Source organism: Cibotium barometz, chromosome 35, assembly GCF_041138505.1.
Source record: "Cibotium barometz isolate CiBa-2024 chromosome 35, ASM4113850v1, whole genome shotgun sequence".
NCBI lineage: Eukaryota > Viridiplantae > Streptophyta > Polypodiopsida > Cyatheales > Cibotiaceae > Cibotium > Cibotium barometz.
This window is the reverse complement of record NC_141080.1, coordinates 6,822,043-6,843,275: the sequence shown is the minus strand read 5'-3', so window position 1 is coordinate 6,843,275 and position 21,233 is coordinate 6,822,043.

Sequence of the window (21,233 nt, the reverse complement as noted above, 5' to 3'; positions counted from 1 at the left end):
ACACCTCTTATCACATCTTATCACATTTCATATTTTTTTTTTAAAGAGAATTCTTATATTTGATATAAGATTTCTCTACACATTTATTTATACATAAATTCCATTTAAGGAGACTAACACTTTCGAAATTAAAATCAATCTTTTATGCATCTTCTTATGCATAAATTCAGTTTGGTAGGAAATTACACTTTTAGAATAAAAGAATTTCTCTTATGCATCTAAGTTAAGCATAAAATCCATTTATGAGGAAAATCACACTTTTGGTATAAAAAGAATATCTTTTATGCATACCTATATGCATGAAATCCAATATGATAAAAGTAACACTCTTACAATAAAATAATCAACTTTTATGCATACCTCTATGCATGAAATTCAATTATGATAAAAGTCACACTTTTATAATAAAATAATCAACTCTTATGCATACTTCTATGCATGAAAATTAAAAATGATAAAAGTAACACTTTTGATATAAAAAAATTTCTTTTATGTATACTTCTATGCATGAAAATTAAAAATGATAAAAGTAACACTTTTGATATAAAAAAATTTCTTTTATGTATACTTCTATGCATGAAAATTAAAAATGATAAAAGTAACACTTTTGATATAAAAGAAATTTCTTTTATGCATACTTCTATGCATGAAAATTAAAAATGATAAAAATAACACTTTTGATATAAAAATTTATCCATTATGCATACTTCTATGCATGAAATAAAAATGGTAAAAATAACACTTTTGATATAAAAATTTATCCATTATGCATACTTCTATGCATGAAATAAAAATGATAAAAATAACACTTTTGATATAAAAATTTATCCATTATGCATACTTCTATGCATGAAATAAAAATGGTAAAAATAACACTTTTGATATAAAAATTTATCCATTATGCATGCATGAAATAAAAATGGTAAAAATAACACTTTTGATATAAAAACTTATCCTTTATGCATGATATTAAAATTCAATTTCTCCATGATTGTAATGAAATTCTTTCAATTAATCTAGGATGATAATTCCTAGAATATGGTAGGAAGTCCTCTTTTCATGCTTTGAATGAGATTATTTTATGCATAATTTTTATAAAAATTTTACCATAGCTCCGCTGCTATGACTGATAAATCTCAATTTTTCTAAGGGATAATGCTTATCATTAAGAAAATAATTAAAATAATCTCTAATTGGATTATTAATCCATAATGGATTGAATCATTAATATACATAAACTAAAAGCATAGAAAAAAGCCATTAATTTGGCCTCAAGCATAGCTTAATCTTGGGTTAAGGAAAAGCTTTATGAAAAGCTTGATTTGGATTGAGAATGGGTCATGAGTATGACCATTTCTTGAGTGAGAGAGAGAATTTACATAAAAATCATTAGAAGTTAAACATAAATGAAAATTAACTTCAATAGCATTATGTAACTCTTCACTACTATTCAAACTTCAATAGCATTTAAAAAAAACCATACCAATTAAACTTCTCAAGCTTGAGAGGGGTTGAGAAGAGAGAAACATTGAGAAATTATAGAAAGATCAATATTCACTAATTACCTTACAAATTGCTTGATTCTTTGTTCACGGTAGAGGCCCCCAACCAATCAATTGGTTAAGTATGTTGATGGAGCCACTAATGGGGATTGAAGAAAGAGGGAAGCTCCAAAAACTAGTGAATTATTAAATGAATTCACAGTTCTTGGCTTAGGTGGAGTAGAGTAACGATGCATAAACACTATCTATTTTTCAACAAGGGGGAGGCTTCTATTTATAGGAAAAATTGAGCTCCTAACCAAACAAACTGATTCTAGAATTTTCTAAATCAGTTTGGTCAATATTTGACCATTTTTAGGTCAGTTAAGCTAACTTTTTGGAACTAGACTTAAATGAGGAGAGAGGAGAGATGAAATATCTCAATTTTTATGAGTTTAAAACTCATTCAAGCATGTGAAATATGCACCTTCTTTAAAGAACTCTCTTTCCTTACATAAGTGTCATAATGGAATCATTTTAATATTGCTCATAGTTTTTTACTAATAAACCTTGTACATTTTCAACTCTTCATCTTATGTGAAATATGCACATCCTTTAAAGAACTCCCCTTCCTTACATATGTGTCATAATGGAATCATTTTAATATTGCTCATAGTTTTTTACTAATAAACCTTGTACATTTTCAACTCTTCATCTTATGTGAGCATTTAAGGGACTCCCCTTCCTTACATATGTGTCATAATAAAATCATTATTTCCAAAATATCTCATATTTTTAATATTGCTCATAGTTTTTTACTAATAAACCTTGTACATTTTCAACTCTTCACCTTATGTGAGCATTTACTCATTTTTGGGTATCTTCTTTTTTACAAATTGGATTTATCTACTCCCTACACATGGATTGATGCTATTGGCCCATAGGAACCTTAATTGGACCATAGTCTAAAGATTTCTGAAAATCTAGACCCTTAGACTAAGGTTCTTTATACCTATTTCCAATTAATTCCAATTGCACATTGGAAAATTCTTTTTGAATTTCTGTTTCAGGGGAACTCATCTGAATTATAAGAGATATTTTTCTATCCAAAAATATTCAAAATCTGAATATTCTCTCTCTAGAATATTTTCTCTCTCTAGGCTAAAATAGTTAGAAACAAGGTCTTTATATTTCTGAAGAGGGGTTGATTACAGGGGAAGATACTAGACATCAAAAAGGGGTTGGGAGAGGAATCTTACATTCTACGCCACTTAAAAAACGCGAGATGCCCTCATCTCGCAAACTGGGGGTAATTTCGCAAGATGCACAAGTATGAGACTGAGAGAAAAATTTTTTAATTAAGATTAACCACCAATTAAAAAAAAAGTCTCAAGAGAGCAAGATTCAAGATAAGAACAAGATTTAAACTTTATTCATTCTCGGAACTTATACAGTAAAGATAGAAGAACTCTTTACACTTCCATAAGCCCGTCCATCATATGATCACAAAAGCAGCACTCACAAGCTGCACAAGTATAAGGTAACTCATCTATGGGAATAATTCTGTTGGTTATTGCCGCACCTATCTCAGTGGTATGAGGTGATCTAACAAAAGGACCTCTGAGAGGCAAGCCAAAAACGGGGTAAAGGCATATCTTCTCATGAGGAAGAAAACACGCCAGTAAGAAGACCCGCTCAGAAAACCCAAGATGCCTTGATCTCATGACGCAGTAGTATCGGGGACCCAAACCCAAAGCTTCAATAACCATGGCCAAGCGGACATTGTTACGAAAGTGCTGCTGACCCCAGGGTGTTACCCTAGTTATGTCTTGATAGGTCCGCCATTTTGTCTGCGCTAAGAAGTTCCCAAGTGAGGGAAAAGTGAGCGCTCATACTGCTCTATAAAATCTTTCTTCACAGACTCCCTTGCGTCTTGAAGGTGAGAAATCATCATGGATAAAACTAATTCTTGTTGCCAAGCCATGAAGGAGATTAAGAAAGAAAGAAGATCGATGGAAGTAAGATTACTGTGAACGACAAGTAAAAGTTGCGACTTATATAAAGGAAGGAGCTAGCATAACTTAGAAGCCAACGGTAACTTGCCACTGAAGTTTTACCGTCTTTCCATGATTTGGGTTTGGCACATTTTTCTATAGAAGGCATTCAGAACTTTGAGATGAGGAGATAAAAGAAGTTCGTAAGCTAAATCACCTACTTTCTTTGGTCCACAATATCTGGGAGATAACTTCTTATACTTCCCAAGAGATAAAGAACTTCTTTTGGGCCGTACTCGAGACCAAAACCTTGATATCCAAAACATCGATTCTCACTTCTGAACTCGTTGTTCTGAATCCTTAAAACAGGTGGGACTCTTGAGAAGTATTCAGGAAAAAGGTTCTTCCTTTTTTAAACAGAATCTTTCTTTTATTTTAGAGAGAGAATAATTATAAGATCAGAAAGGGAGATTCTTACTCCTGTATACCTCTAAGGCTGGGGGAGGAATCTTACATTCTACCCCACTTAAAAGGTGCAAGATGTCCTCATCTCGCAAGTAGAGGACAACTTTTTTGCTTAAGATCCAATTTATTCTGGGGTTCCTTATATTCCGGTCAACCCAACAGAATATGGGGATAAATATCCCTTATATAGAATTCATCATTAAATAACAATTCATTCAAATCATATCATTCATATCTTTAACACGATAATGGTCCATTAGACCGAAAATTTCCTTCTGAACATTCCTCCACGGAATTTAAGTTAAGCAAGTTCTCAATTTGTCATCCCTTAACTTGATCTACCGTCTCAAGTATTAACAGTAGCAATTTGACAACATAATCCACTAATCTCATAGTGATTTGCTGAATCATTTTCATCATTTATCATTACAGGGACTCGTCCCAATCATCCACATTGTGGTTTCGCTCAGCTTATTACATTTCAACCCATTTTCAAGGATCATCATTTTTCAATCAGAATCCAAATCAATTTATCAGTTCCCAAACAGAATTAAAAATCATATCAACCACATTCAAAATCATCATCTGGATAGCATTAACGCTTATAATTTCAAGTCTTAGATTTACTCGTATATACTGTCGGTAAAGAGCTGCAGTTATACCCTCGGTATATACGGATAGTCATGATACTCGAAACTATAAGGTAAATACCATCATGTCTAGGTCTCAAGCAAGTCAGGGTTCCATACAATTGCGGTACTTCCAATTGAAGACCCAATTACTAATTTACGAATTTCAATTTGAATTAACAATTTGTATGAATTATATCAAACAATTACAACCTTTTTGTGCGTCTTGATAAACTTTTGACATAATTTGCTCCTCAGTTGATCTTATTGGAGATCTATGACTTAAGTCTGATAAATAGATTTTTCTTTATCCGATCGTCCGTAAAAAAAAATATTTGTATATTTATATACAAGTTGCAATAATTACATAGAGTGGCTCGGCTCCAAAATTCAAAATCTCTTCGAGAGACGCATAAGACGACGGTACTGGGCCATAGTCATGCCCTGTTACATAAGTTCTCTAACTGCGAAGGGAGCTATTATTTTCTCCTTAGGGATAAATCGACTAAGGAGTCTATAAACTCGGCAAGCACGTCTGAAATTTTGAGGCGTTAAAAGATATAGAATGACACCACGCGTCATTTTCAGCTTTATCAAAATCATGGCCAATGAGAGGTTCTGCCTCAGCATTGCACGCCGGTTATAAGAGGCGTGGATATATAGCCCTGCAACCCACTTATGCTGTTGTCTCTCCACTGGGTTAGGAAAATATAATTCCTCAAAATGGCGTGCGAGTCTTGCTCGGCTTGTTCGTGTTGAAGCGGAAGAGATGAGATGCTCGAAGGCAAATGCAATCATATCTTGAGACTGGGTGAGGTCGGGAATACCAGATAAATGGGAAACTTCCATCTATAAAAACAATTTCTTTGATTAAAATTTCTTCATTAAAGAAGCTTACGGAATGAAAATACATTATGAAAATGCTGTTTCTGAATTCTTATTACCAATTTTAGATAAGAATTTAATTATCTTTATTAGCTTTCAAAATCGCTCTGATACCAACTGTGAGATCCCTGTTCCCACTGAGCAACGGATTCAGGATACTGGCAGCGGAAGTAACACATCATGCGCGGGTAGGGGTCTCACACTCGGGGCCTCGCCCACGAATATCCAGACAAGAGACTAATCCGTCGGTTTGTCCAAAACCGAAACCAGAAAAACTTCCTTTACCCAGAAAGCATGGGCGATTCCACCAGGATAACTCTTTACTCTAACGTAGTCAAGATCATTACGGATCAACTGATCTGACTGCACCTCTAACGGTACTTGGTCAAATCAAGGAAGAAACTTGCACTTGGATCATTGGGATCAACGCTTTTTTTCCCATCAAGAGGCACAGCCGTTGATTCCTATCCATAGAACAATTTCTATCCGGGATTTACTTCATCTATCGTAATAATAGAAATTAAATCTCGATTTACGGATCCATCAGTCCAGCCTAACCCCATCCGATCCCATGGGTTAGCCAACCGCCCAACCACTGTAGTGATGGGATCCAATTTTGGAATTTGGTTAGGTTTTGTCCCGGGTACCAAGGAAAAGAGTTCCAAGGCCCCCTAGCCGGAAGTTCATGCAAACATAGAACTAGCCACACCACTTACACACCCAATATGAAATTACCTTTTTCTTAGCATCAACTAACTTTAAAACAATCCTTTAATGAAACCATAGTACCACTGATCATAATCTTCCAATTTATCCAGTTGATTCATAATTTCCCATCATTCCTTCATCAGAGTATCTATGGCATCATTGGCAACTAGAACGCTCACCACCTGTCCACACAGGGGCCTTTTCAATAGTTCCTAGCCCATAATACTCGGCAATATAATCACTTATAAAAATCAAGATAGACTCTCGTTGAAGATCAGCAAGATCAACCAACAGATCCATATAAAGAGCCATGGACTCATCCATTGAAGACCAGCAAGGTCAATCAACCAGATCCATGTCCGGTTTCACAAAACAACTCTTACTCCTTGTTCCAATATCTTCCTCGACGCACGCGTGGGTATCCTGGGCGACCCAGAGCCCGAGCACCGTATGGTCAGCACCCTCTAGGATCCTTCGCAGGTGACCTAGCGCTTCACTCATAGGCCGCTTCCTTGGTCCCTCATCCACCGTACCGGAAGCTCACCATTTAAATCGAACCGAGGCTCGTCAAGACCTCGGTCGACCTTGCTACGCGAGACGTCCTCCATTGACTCTCCGTCAGCAGTTGCAACTTTAACAGTTAGGTCTTCATGACCTTAATCCACAAGATGGTCAAAATGCTTCCCCAGCATTCTTGACATAAAACAATCATTTACAAACAGTCACAAAATACAGTTTCTAAATCAAACTCTCGTCTTTCCACATTATCCCTCCTTAGTCCACATTACTTATTCCACATTCCATTCAATGTGTACTCATTCTCATCCATTTCCTCATATCGACGACACATTAATTCACATTCACATTCATACATCCACATTTACATGGATACATCCATTTTCACATCCTCATTTATACATCCACATCCCATATCCACATTCATACATACACATCCATATCCACATCCATACATCCACATTCACATCCACATTCACATTCACATCCACATTCACATCCTCATTTATACATCCACATCCACATCCATACATCCACTTCTACATGCATACCTCCATTTTCACATCCTCATTTATACATCCACATCCCTTATCTACATTCATACATACACATCCATATCCACATCCATACATCCACATCCACATCCACATTCATATTCACATCCATATATCCGCATCTACATGCATACATCCATTATCACGTCCTCATTCATACATCCACATCCACATACATACATACATCCACATCCACATACATACATACATCCACATCCACATTCCCATTCACATCTATACATCCACATCTACATCCACATACATACATACATCCACATCCACATTCCCATTCACATCTATACATCCACATTCATATACATCCACATCCACATTCCCATTCACATCTACATCCACATACATACATACATCCACATCCACATTCCCATTTACATCTATACATCCACATCTACATCCACATTCACATCTATGCATATACATCTTCATGCATACATCCATTTTCACATTCATACATCCACTTTCACATTCATACATCCATACTCCCATCTCCACATCCACACATCCACATACATACATCCATTTCCACATTCCCATTCATGTAACCCCATATGTCTTCACATCTAATCTTTTACATCACATCCATTCTCGCCCTATCACAACCCATATACATCCTATTCTATCACATACACTTCTTACCTCATCCCATACACATCTTATCACATCCTATCACTTTCCATACGCATCTTATCAATTCTTATCACATCTCATACACCTCTTATCACATCTTATCACATTTCATATCTTTTTTTTTTAAAGAGAATTCTTATATTTGATATAAGATTTCTCTATACATTTATTTATACATAAATTCCATTTAAGGAGACTAACACTTTCGAAATTAAAATCAATCTTTTATGCATCTTCTTATGCATAAATTCAGTTTGGTAGGAAATTACACTTTTAGAATAAAAGAATTTCTCTTATGCATCTAAGTTAAGCATAAAATCCATTTATGAGGAAAATCACACTTTTAGTATAAAAAGAATATCTTTTATGCATACCTATATGCATGAAATCCAATATGATAAAAGTAACACTCTTACAATAAAATAATCAACTTTTATGCATACCTCTATGCATGAAATTCAATTATGATAAAAGTCACACTTTTATAATAAAATAATCAACTCTTATGCATACTTCTATGCATGAAAATTAAAAATGATAAAAGTAACACTTTTGATATAAAAAAATTTCTTTTATGTATACTTCTATGCATGAAAATTAAAAATGATAAAAGTAACACTTTTGATATAAAAAAATTTCTTTTATGTATACTTCTATGCATGAAAATTAAAAATGATAAAAGTAACACTTTTGATATAAAAAAAATTTCTTTTATGCATACTTCTATGCATGAAAATTAAAAATGATAAAAATAACACTTTTGATATAAAAATTTATCCATTACGCATACTTCTATGCATGAAATAAAAATGGTAAAAATAACACTTTTGATATAAAAATTTATCCATTATGCATACTTCTATGCATGAAATAAAAATGGTAAAAATAACACTTTTGATATAAAAATTTATCCATTATGCATACTTCTATGCATGAAATAAAAATGGTAAAAATAACACTTTTGATATAAAAATTTATCCATTATACATGCATGAAATAAAAATGGTAAAAATAACACTTTTGATATAAAAACTTATCTTTTATGCATGATATTAAAATTCAATTTCTCCATGATTGTAATGAAATTCTTTCAATTAATCTAGGATGATAATTCCTAGAATATGGTAGGAAGTCCTCTTTTCATGCTTTGAATGAGATTATTTTATGCATAATTTTTATAAAAATTTTGCCATAGCTCCGCTGCTATGACTGATAAATCTCAATTTTTCTAAGGGATAATGCTTATCATTAAGGAAATAATTAAAATAATCTCTAATTGGATTATTAATCCATAATGGATTGAATCATTAATATACATAAACTAAAAGCATAGAAAAAAGCCATTAATTTGGCCTCAAGCATAGCTTAATCTTGGGTTAAGGAAAAGCTTTATGAAAAGCTTGATTTGGATTGAGAATGGGTCATGAGTATGACCATTTCTTGAGTGAGAGAGAGAATTTACATAAAAATCATTAGAAGTTAAACATAAATGAAAATTAACTTCAATAGCATTATGTAACTCTTCACTACTATTCAAACTTCAATAGCATTTAAAAAAAACCATACCAATTAAACTTCTCAAGCTTGAGAGGGGTTGAGAAGAGAGAAACATTGAGAAATTATAGAAAGATCAATATTCACTAATTACCTTACAAATTGCTTGATTCTTTGTTCACGGTAGAGGCCCCCAACCAATCAATTGGTTAAGTATGTTGATGGAGCCACTAATGGGGATTGAAGAAAGAGGGAAGCTCCAAAAACTAGTGAATTATTAAATGAATTCACAGTTCTTGGCTTAGGTGGAGTAGAGTAACGATGCATAAACACTATCTATTTTTCAACAAGGGGGAGGCTTCTATTTATAGGAAAAATTAAGCTCCTAACCAAACAAACTGATTCTAGAATTTTCTAAATCAGTTTGGTCAATATTTGACCATTTTTAGGTCAGTTAAGCTAACTTTTTGGAACTAGACTTAAATGAGGAGAGAGGAGAGATGAAATATCTCAATTTTTATGAGTTTAAAACTCATTCAAGCATGTGAAATATGCACCTCCTTTAAAGAACTCTCTTTCCTTACATAAGTGTCATAATGGAATCATTTTAATATTGCTCATAGTTTTTTACTAATAAACCTTGTACATTTTCAACTCTTCATCTTATGTGAAATATGCACATCCTTTAAAGAACTCCCCTTCCTTACATATGTGTCATAATGGAATCATTTTAATATTGCTCATAGTTTTTTACTAATAAACCTTGTACATTTTCAACTCTTCATCTTATGTGAGCATTTAAGGGACTCCCCTTCCTTACATATGTGTCATAATAAAATCATTATTCCCAAAATATCTCATATTTTTAATATTGCTCATAGTTTTTTACTAATAAACCTTGTACATTTTCAACTCTTCACCTTATGTGAGCATTTACTCATTTTTGGGTATCTTCTTTTTTACAAATTGGATTTATCTACTCCCTACACATGGATTGATGCTATTGGCCCATAGGAACCTTAATTGGACCATAGTCTAAAGATTTCTGAAAATCTAGACCCTTAGACTAAGGTTCTTTATACCTATTTCCAATTAATTCCAATTGCACATTGGAAAATTCTTTTTGAATTTCTGTTTCAGGGGAACTCATCTGAATTATAAGAGATATTTTTCTATCCAAAAATATTCAAAATCTGAATATTCTCTCTCTAGAATATTTTCTCTCTCTAGGCTAAAATAGTTAGAAACAAGGTCTTTATATTTTTGAAGAGGGGTTGATTACAGGGGAAGATACTAGACATCAAAAAGGGGTTGGGAGAGGAATCTTACATCATCTCATCCATTCACATCTATCCCTGATTCACATCCATTCATATCTCATCTCATCCATTCACATCACATCACATCCATTCACATCTCATCTCATCCATTCACATCTATCCCTGATTCACATCCATCACATTCATTACATTTCCATCCCATCACATACATTCTATTCACATTATATCACATCCACATCCACATCTATCCACATCATATCTCATTCATTCCGTCCACATCACATTCATATCCATCCATATCTTATCACATCCATACATATTCCATCTCATTCATCCACATCCATCCAGTCATTCACATGCACGTCTATCCACATCCATCCATACATTCACACTCACATCCACATATATTCACATCACATCACATTTCATCCACATCTCATCACATTCACATCCACATCCCTTTACATCACATCACATCTCATCCACATCCATCTCCACATCCACATCCATTTACATCACATCACATCTTATCACATCCACATCCACATTCATTTACATCACATCCACATCCACATTCATTCACATCTTATCACATCCACATCCACATTCATTTACATCACATCCACATCCATTTACATCACATCACATCTTATCACATCCACATCCACATTCATTTATATCACACCACATCTTATCACATCCATATCCACATTCATTTACATCACATCACATCTTATTACATCCACATCCATTTACATCACATCACATCACATCTTATCATATCCACATCCACATCCATTATATCACATCACATCTCATCACATCCACATCCACATTCATTTTACATTACATCACATCCTTTCACATCTCATTCTTATCTCTTCATTCACATCCACATCCACATCCATTTACATTACATCACATCCTTTCACATATCCTCACATCTCATTCTCATCTCTTCATTCACATCAACATCCATTTACACCACCTCACATCCCATCCACATTCATTTACATCACACCACATCTTATCACATCCCATTCACATTCTATTACATCTCATTCAAATCTTATCACATCCCATTCACATCTTATCACATCTATTCACATCCTATCACATCCCATTCACATCTCATTCATATTTAGTAGCTTTGTCTACTTCGATGATGGGACTTTTTATAAATTTCTACTAGTTGCTTGGCCTAGGTAAAGGTACTTTTTCTCGATGGATATTTTCATATTCTTTCTCAAATTTCTCAAGTGAATATATTCAATATTCTACTTTTGAATAAAAGAATTCATGGGATTTACAAAAATCAATTCTACCCATATTTCTCAATATTACTCAAAATTCCACTTTTGATAAATACTCATAATTTGAATTATGCTAAAAATTTCTCTTTTTTCATTTAATTTCTTGGATCTCAAATATCATGGGAATTCCTCTTTTTACATTTAAATGATTGAATTCCAAATGTCATGGGAATTCCTCTTTTATCATAAAATAAATTTATCTAAAATTTCTCTTTTCTTTAATGAAATGTCCATTATTCCAAATATGTCAAGAATTCCACTTTTACCATTTAAATGATTGAATTCCAAATGTCATGGAAATTTCTCTTTTATCATTTAAAAATTTCTCATGCATAAAATAAATTTATCTAAGATTTCTCTTTGAATTTTAATAAAAATATCCATTAATTCAATTATGCCAAGAATTACACTTTTACTATTTAAATGATTGAATTCTAAATTTCATGGGAATTTCTCTTTTATCATTTAAATAAAATTACCAAAATTTTCTCTTTTCTTAATTATTTAATTATGCATAAACCTTAAAAATTACTTTACCATGAAGTTGATGAAAATCATTCTTTTAGCCTAGGATATTCAATCTTAGAATATGGTAGGAAGTCCTCTTTTCACATTATGCATAAAAATGATTTATGTATTGATTTCTAAAAATTTTGCCATAGTTTCGCTCTGCTATTACTGATAATTTTTAATAAGTTTTGAAAGAATAAGACTTTGTAATACCATTATGATAAAATAACTATCATTTAGACCTAAATTCAATTTATGGAATTACATCATAAGTTTAACATAATTATATTAGCATATAAGCATTAAAAGCCATTTCTTTAACCTCTAGCTTAACTAGCATAGAGTTTGATTTGTTAATTCAAAATTTATCAATGAGAATCATCATTTGAATAGAGAATTGGTCATAGGAATGACCATTCTTTTGGGGAGAGAGAGATATACATAAAAAAATCCTAAATTAAGCATAAAGATAAACTTTTCTTAATTATTCATTACAACTCTTAAAAAAAGCTTGATTTGCATTATAAACACTTAATTAGAAACTTCTCAAGCTTGAGAGGAGTCGAGAAGTGAAAACATTGAGAATAGTAGAGAAAAACCATGAAATTACCTCTTATCTCTTGATTTTACTTGCTTCTCTATCTTAGAAGAAGCCCCCAACCAATCGATTGGTTAGTGTGTTGAGAGGAAAGCTCCAAGGATGGTTGAAGAGAGAGAGAGAAGCTCCACTCTCTCCAAAAGTAGAGGATTTTTAAAGGATAATAAAAAAATATGAGTATTTTAATGTAATACTGGCATTGTATAGCTCAAAGATTGGAATACAAGGGAATGAGGGTCTATTTATATGTGAGGGAGGCCACTAACTGCGTCCAACTAAGTTCTAGAATTTTTCAGCTTCAGTTTGGATGAATTTGGACAAGATTTGAACGAGTTTGTTTGGCTCCCTTTTTTATTTGGTTTGATCCAGGAGAGAGGAGAGATAAAAATATCATAATTTTTATGAATTAAAAACTCATCCACATGTGTGAAATAGGCACCTACCTCAAAGTCTCTCCCCTCCTTACCAAGGTGTCAAAAATGTATCATTATTTCAAAATATCTCATTTTTTTAGTAATATCTCATAGTTTTTAACTAATAAACCTTGTACTCAGTAAACTCTTCATCTTATGTGAGCATTTACTCATTTTTTGGTATTTTCTTTTATTCTCTAGATTTATCTCATCCCAACACTTGGATTAATCCTATTGGAACCTTAATTATTGAACCATAATCTAGAAATTTCTTAAAATCTTGACCCTTAGGCTAAGGTCTTTTAAATCATTTTTAATTAATTCCAAATGCACATTGAAAAGCTCTTTTTGAATTTCATTTTCAAGGGAAACCATTTTAGACACTAGGAGGATTTTTATATCCAAAAATATCTCAATTTTGGATTATCTCTCTCTAGATATTTTCTCTCTCTAGGCCAAAATAGGGTAAAACAAGATCTTTCTTCTATTTCAGAGAGGGGAATAATTACAAGAATAGAAGGGAAGGTTCTTACACCTTTACACCTCAAAAGCTGGAGGGAGGAATCTTACACATAACAACCATCAAGGTTAAACCGCGAACCTACAAACCCTGCTCAATCATCTGACCAACAGAAACCAGATTCTTATAACAACCATCAGGGTTAAACCAAACCTACAAACCCTACTCAATCATCTGGCCAACAGAAACTAGATTCTTTGTAATGTTTGGAACATGAAGTACATTTGCAAGGTACTTCACTTTACCATCTTGCATAGACAATGGCACATCTCCAACATGGGAAATCAAATGAGCAGTGCCATCCCCTATTTCAACAAAACCTAGTCTTTCATTTCCTTGAACCACTCACTATGACTTGTCATGTGCTTGGCATTCCAAGCACACTATGTGGTAGACGATGCATTTCCATTCCCTTAACCTTAGTCACATATTTGTACACTCTCATGATGGCATCCATCTCAGTGGGTCACATGCCTATTTCTAAAAGCATCACTAAGTACGGGGTAGTTGCCTTGACCCCTAAGTGCCGTCTCTCAAGAACATTTTTTGCACTTTCTCACCAACAAGCTTGAGATATGCTACCCCCCAAACCTCCACTCCATAAAACAAAACTTAGACCACTCGAGCACTAAAGTGTCCAACCTTGGTGTGACATCTTTGTAGGTTGCTTAAGTTACATTTAGATTCAAATATGTTGTAGCTAGTCCATCCTACCTTAAGTCAGCTTGCTATGCATGTACTCCATCCATGATTTGCCGGCACATTGATACCCAAGTATTTGAATGAGCTAACTATTTCAATGGTGTCACCCTTATATGTGAAACATGGGTAGACCTTTGGCTAATTAGTTTTGACTAAACCACTTGTTTTGCAAAACTCTTCAACAGCATATATGAGGCATTGGAGGGTATCAACCTCATGCAAAGAGTAGAACGTCATCAGCATATAAAAGCAATATGATAAGATGCTTTCCCAATGTTGGTCTTGTGAGCTTTTCATCTATTGCCACCCTCATAATTGTCTCTTCTAGATGATCTATACATAGGCTAAATAATGTGGGTGAGAGCGGACATCCTTGTTTTTACCCCCAAATGAGCAAGAGAAACCATCTTCTGTTTTTAGCATACAACGCACATGTTTATTAGGTGTGCCGCCACAATTTGATATTCCTTGTGTGTGTCAATTTGTTCCATACATTACCACAAACCCTTCCTTGGAACTATATCAAAGGCTTTTCTAAAGTCCACAAAGCAACAATACAATGTTTGCCCCTTTAAGCCCGCTTTCTTCCATGATAACCCAAAGGGTAACTAGATGATCTACTATGGAGTGATTTCACTAAAACCCGCTTGACCAATGGCCCTTTTTGCATGTTCCTCTTCCCATCCACTGATCCTCTTTTCCATAATTGTGTCATCATACAACTTTGCAAAGGTGGAGCTACCATGATGGTTTGGTAATTGGATCCAATTGTCTAGCCACTCTTTAGAAAATCCATCAATGGTTACTTGGTGAAGTAGCATACAAAAGAATTCTTGAGTGAATGGGCCAATCCATTTGATGAGCTCCCCGTTGACATGTGGAGGGTATCTGCTGTTAAAATATTGAATAGCATGTGCAAGTTGGCTATGGTGGATCATATCTAGAGCTAAGTTAAAGCACATGATTGGTAAGAAATAGTATAAGAGTTGTGTGCACACAAGGAAGACAACAATATTGGGAAAAATGGATTGCTTGATTACTTCACAAGTGCTCTTTTATAGATTCCATACAACTCAATACCACCTAGTGGTTTCATCAAAACAAGTGGTTTAACACAAAACTAAGTGCTAGAGAAGCTTCACCCACAAGCTAAGTGATTTGGTCCCTTTCATGTGTACATGGTCCATTTGGCCCCATCCTTTCTAGGGATGTGTTTGGTGCATATTTCAACACCCCACTTCAAACACAATCATTACAATGGCATTGATGACCTTTGATGGCTCACCACAACTTATGCTTATCTAACATCCATGCTAGATGATTTTCCTCTTATTATTATGATTTCTTACCAATGACCATACAAGTTTAGGATGACAATTTAAGCTTGAGGCTAGTTAGAAGTAGCTGGGATAGAGGTTTAGTGGCTGATTTACAAAGATTTACAACACTTATGTAAAGTTGGTCATTAAGAGTTTGGGGCTGGCGAGCCCAAGACATGATCTACAAGAGATGGTCACTTTGCATTGTGAGGGCCTCATGATGCCTCTTGTTGTTCTCCTTTGGTTCTCCATGCTCTTCTTCTTGATCTCCATACTCTTCATGCATAATGTAGGCCTTTTGAGCCTTCTTTCGAAAGAAACAATAATTATGAATGTGTCCAGGTTTGTGACAAAAATCGCAAATGACTGAAGAGTTGTACTTAGCCTTCCCTTTGTAGCCTTTGTTTGATGTTGTGTAGAGACTGAGAAAACTATTGGCCAATCCCTCTTACGGTCGGCAAGCAAGGTCACCTATAGGCAATCGGTGCAATCAGTGGTACGAGCCTAATTGCCTTGAGGTGTAGAAGATTCTCACATAGTTTTGTAGGCAATGAGTGAGCGAGCTAGGAGCATTGAATCCTCCACAAGTTATGGGTATGGCTGGTAGCTTTGGAATCTAGTGAAAGACAATAAAAACAGTTGAAAATGGTTAAAGATGTGATAGCCACACACAACAAACGTCTAACGATGATGACAAGGATCTTGATACCATGTTAAAATATTGAATAGCATGTGCAAATTGTCTATGGTGGATTATAGACTAGAGCTAAGTTAAAACAACTTTTATCCAAATGTAGTGTTTGAGGGGGTCATCTTTGCATATGCTTATTCTATTCTCCAATTCCTTATGTTACAAGCATGCAATGCCTACACATCCTCGAAGTCTTGTATACATGGTAGCCATAAAGAGTGGGTAACAAAACCATCATGTTGTGGTAGTCTACAAGCATCATGTTCCTATTGAGATTACAAGCTCAATGATAGCTAGAGCCATGCACGATATGTGATGAGATGGTAGGTAGTAGCATGTGTATGGCAATAAATGGTTGCGTCCAGCTGGCTACAGTAAGTGTGTGTGAACATTAGATAGGGTTACTTGGTGTGTGAACACATTTAGTGTGTGGCAATAAATGGCTACAGTGTGTGTGGACATTAGATAGGGTTACCTGGTGCATGAACACATTTAGTGTGTGGTGTGTAGTTCTCGTCTATTATGCATTGTGTGAGAGTGGATATGGCTTCCCTCTATGGTTAGGGTTACACTAATGGATTAGGATTTTCTCTCTTGTGTGTGTCTCTCTCATTATCAGTCTTTTATCATGGCATGTGATTATTATCACAAACTGCATGATTTGAAAGGGGGTAGAGCACATGGTGGCAATTATGCACATGGTGGTAATTTTGCATCCAGCAATCATAATGGTAGTGCAAATAATTTGTTAGCCAACAATGAAGCATGTAGTGGGTTCCATGATGACACATGGAGACAGCGATGATACAAGGTATATGGATTCAAGAGCATCAAATCACATGACTTGCCATGGTGAATGGTTTGAGCATATGAAACCAATGGATGAAAAAGGATATGTGGAGACAACTGATGACACTCATCATGCTATCACTCATGTTGGGAGTGTGCCATTGGTGATGCATAATGGAGGTGAAGTATATGCCAGATGTTTTGTATGTGCCTTCCATTACAAAGAGTTGGTCAAATGGTTGAGCAAGGATTACAGGTACGCTTCAATGAGCATGGATTCTTCATTGAAGACTTTAAGAATGGCTATCTCTGATTTTATATTCACGTGATCACAAAATTTTTTTTGTTAATAACATGTGTGAACATGTTATTAACATGTTCACATGTTAACATGTTCTCAAAAAAGCCGGTGGCAAGCGACCTGGTAACCGGGAAAAATCCCGCCGGGCTTTTGCTATACCCGGCGGGCCCACCGGGATAAATCAAAGCCCGGCGGGTCCCTGCGGGGTCGTCATATAGCCCGACGGGGTACAATTTTCTATATATATGGGCCCGGGGAGCCCTTTGGGATTTCATTGCTGACAGCATACACAGGTAATGAAAACTTGGGTGTGTGTGTGTATGTGGGTGTGTTCGTGCGGGCAGCCGCCCACTGTCGCAATGCACGGCAGGATGTGGGTGGTCCGCCACACGAGGGATGTGTGTGTGGGTGAGTTCGTGCGGGCAGCCGCCCATTGTCGCAATGCGCGGCAGGATTTGGGTGGCCCGCCACACGACTGGTGTGTGTGTAAGGCCATTCTTCGGAATGGTGCTTACCCTGGGGCACTTAGTCGGTAACGCGGCTAGTCTGTGTCCTATGGTAAGTATGACACGCCGTAGCGGTACTAGTCGGTAACGCGGCAAGCATAGTATCGTTATGGCGATGTCACCTTCCCTTCCCTTCCCTTTGTCAAATGCGGACATATGGTCGGTAACGCAGCCAGTGTATGTTCGTATCCTATTCGTATTCCCATAGAATCGGGCGGCATTTTGTCGTTAACACGGCAAGTTGGTGTCGTCCGCTAGTGCATAAAATGTTTTTTGCATATTGCGGCATTTGATCGTTAACGCGGTTGAAAAAGTGTCGTAAATTTGCTTGCGTATTTCGGCATATGATCGTTAACGCGGTCGAATAAATGTCGTAAATTTGTTTGATTTGACTTGTATTGTTTTTATTGTGTTTGATCCATGCGATACTTGGTTGCTAACGCGGCATTAGTATTTCATGGATCAAAGTTTACAACATATTATCTAAACGTTTTATTTTATAATATCGTGATTCGTAACTCGAAAAATATGAATCTCTCTCTTCTTACCCCCCTCTCTCTCTCATGATACACTTCACAACTCTTTCTCTATCTCTCTCATGATTCACTTCACAACACGATAGATGTGTAGATAATGATTTTTTTTATTTCTCTTAAAATATACATAATTCTTAATAATTTCTTTTTTCTCCCTCTATTTACTTAAAAATTAAAACAATACATTATTTTTCTCTTTAGGAACTCACAAAAACATTAAAAATGTCATTTAATGTTTCTTCTCTCTATCTGTCACAACTCTCTCTTCCTCTCCTCTCTCTCTCTCTCTCTCTCATGATACACTTCACAATTCTCTCTCTCTCTCTCGCAATGATACACTTCACAACTCTTTCTCTCTCTCTCTCTCATGATACACTTCACATCTCTCTCTATCACGATAGGTATGTAGATGAGGAGTGCTTTAGGATTACAAAACATTATTTTTCTCTCTTTAGGAACTCACAAAACTATAAAAAATGTCATTTAATTTTTCCTCTCTCTATCTGTCACACCTCTCTCTCTTCCTCCCCCTCTCTCTCTCTCTCTCTCTCATTCGATAATGTATACACTTCGTAAGTAATAATGCGCTTGTTGCGGTTGTCTCACGTTCGATAATGTATTGCATGATGTTGAGTTCAGTAATGTTGTTTGATATATTCTGTTTTTGTTTGATCATTGATAAGTAATGATACACTTATTGCTGTTTTCTCACGTTTGATGATGTATTGGATGATGTTGAGTTTATTAAAAGTATTTGATATTCCGTTTTTGTATGAACATTGACGATATTGATATACTTGTTGCTGTTCTCTCACGTTTGCTTGATGTTTATTTCAGTAATGTTTGATATTCTATTTTTTTGTGTTTAGTGATATTTGCTAGATTTACGAAGACGATCAACATGCTTTCTCCCGAAGAGCGCAAAATCATTCTGCGAGCAATTCGCATTGAAGCAGTCATCACAGTATCACAATGTACTGATGATGTCGTCAAAAAGATCAATGAGTCTGAGATCTCATAGACCAAACATGGGAAAATGCACAGCGTCGGCTTCGAAGCGGAGGCAACGCTGAGCTGCTAGATAGATAGAAGATAGCAGATTTCAACCATCAGCACATAACACGAACCATTTTGGGGAGCATGCGTGTAGCATGCAGTGATCTTAGAGATGCTGCCCCGCCTGAAGCCAATATGCAACGTCTACAATTATGGGACGTTGTATGGAGCGAGCAAAGAGCCAAGAGCAAGCACATGAAGGCGTTGGATGCAGAGTCCCTCCCCAAAAGAGTGCGCATTGCCCAGGACGTCGCTGCAACGTCCAGTCAGGCAGATGCAAGTGGTACAGGTGTCATTAATCGTACCATCTACAATTCTATGTGCACACATCTTATTGGCATCCCGCACGAAGCTCTTCACGAAGGACGAACAATAGGCTCCGGTGTTTTTGGAACAGTAAAAGAGTATGCAATTAAAGGTATATCATTTTTACCGGAGCACATCACTTTTTGCGGAAAGCACTACAAAGGAGAAGGCAGCGCGAAGTTCGAGAGATTCCAGGCAGAGCAGGGTATGCAAGTGCTACATCCATCGATTGTCCGATGCATTGCCTTTACAAAAGAGGCTCCTTGGATCACAATTTTCCCATACTATAATGGCGGCGCTCTTGGTGATACTCTTCTGAAGGTTCCCTTCAGATTCAGTGAGTTCACCAGAGCAATTTTTCGTTTGGATCGAGGATGGAGACAACCCCCGCCTGATAATATCCCTTTAAGTCATCTAGAACTTTCAAAAATAAAAGAGGTAGTAATAAACATGCCACATATTATGCATGCCCTGGTGGAAGGTCTAGCAGCAGCACATATGGCAGGTATTGTACATACCGACCTACATCCTTTCAATGTAGTGTTGGATTATACAAAAGAGCTAAAGCCACGCATAGGTATTATCGATTGGGGGTTGCTGCTGAGAGCGCCCAAAAAACGGGTGTCTCTCAATTTTGTTTTTGAAGCAGACAAGAACCCCGAGAAGGTGGCACAGGCAGTCTCCTACGCAGACAGAGAGCGAAATAAACGGCCGTGGATAGCCCCAGAGCTTTATGATCCATTTTTGGCAGATGCATACACTCCTGCATCTGATGTTTTTGCCTTGGGATATTTATTACAAACTTTATATGACTTTTGGCAGAAAGTGCAAGAGTTGTGGATGGATAATAGTTCCCATGACAAAGTTACCATGGATACTATTATTCATAGAGTCAAAAATTGGATGTTTCTGCCTAATCGCGATGAGCGAAAATCAATTTTGCAAGTAGTTGAATTTTTTAGATCACTAAATACTGACCCTACGAGGGCACAACGTCCTCTTGTAGAGCTATCGGTGGCATT